Below are 507 nucleotides of genomic sequence, written 5' to 3'. Positions count from 1 at the left end.
CCTGTGGATGTCTTTTTGCAGTGTTCCCGTCACAAGACTGTGGCTGTGTGTTTTTGTTCTCTTTTCAAAATGTCTTCGGTGATGCTGCGTGAGAATGCCTTCACCTTCAACCCCCCTCCCTAAAAAAAACCCCTAATTCATATTTTATCTTTTCATTCATGATTCCTGAAGGTTTATTTCCAAGTGACATGAGCCCCTCTCTCTGCTTTTTGGTGCTGTTACCCTTTCTCTCTGTGCCTTCTCTGTGAGCTCCAGATTTTCTCTCTGTACTTAGGGGCCCTCGCTCTCTCTGTCTCTTTAATGCCAGCTGTGCTGCTTGTATAAAGAGAACTCACCAAAATCATCAGTCAAACTCAAAATGACATCTTGAATCTACCCATGAAATCCCTTTCAAGCTACATCACATCATTCAGAAAAAAAAGTATCTGAGTCATCTCTGCTGAGAGTTTGTCTTATCAGAAAGAGTGGGTGTATGTCACTGCTGAAACCGGCTAGAACAGGCCTCTG

This window comes from Sphaerodactylus townsendi, linkage group LG16 (assembly GCF_021028975.2).
Source record: "Sphaerodactylus townsendi isolate TG3544 linkage group LG16, MPM_Stown_v2.3, whole genome shotgun sequence".
Lineage (NCBI taxonomy): Eukaryota > Metazoa > Chordata > Lepidosauria > Squamata > Sphaerodactylidae > Sphaerodactylus > Sphaerodactylus townsendi.
The sequence above is the reverse complement of the archived record's forward strand: the minus strand, read 5'-3'. Positions refer to the sequence as shown.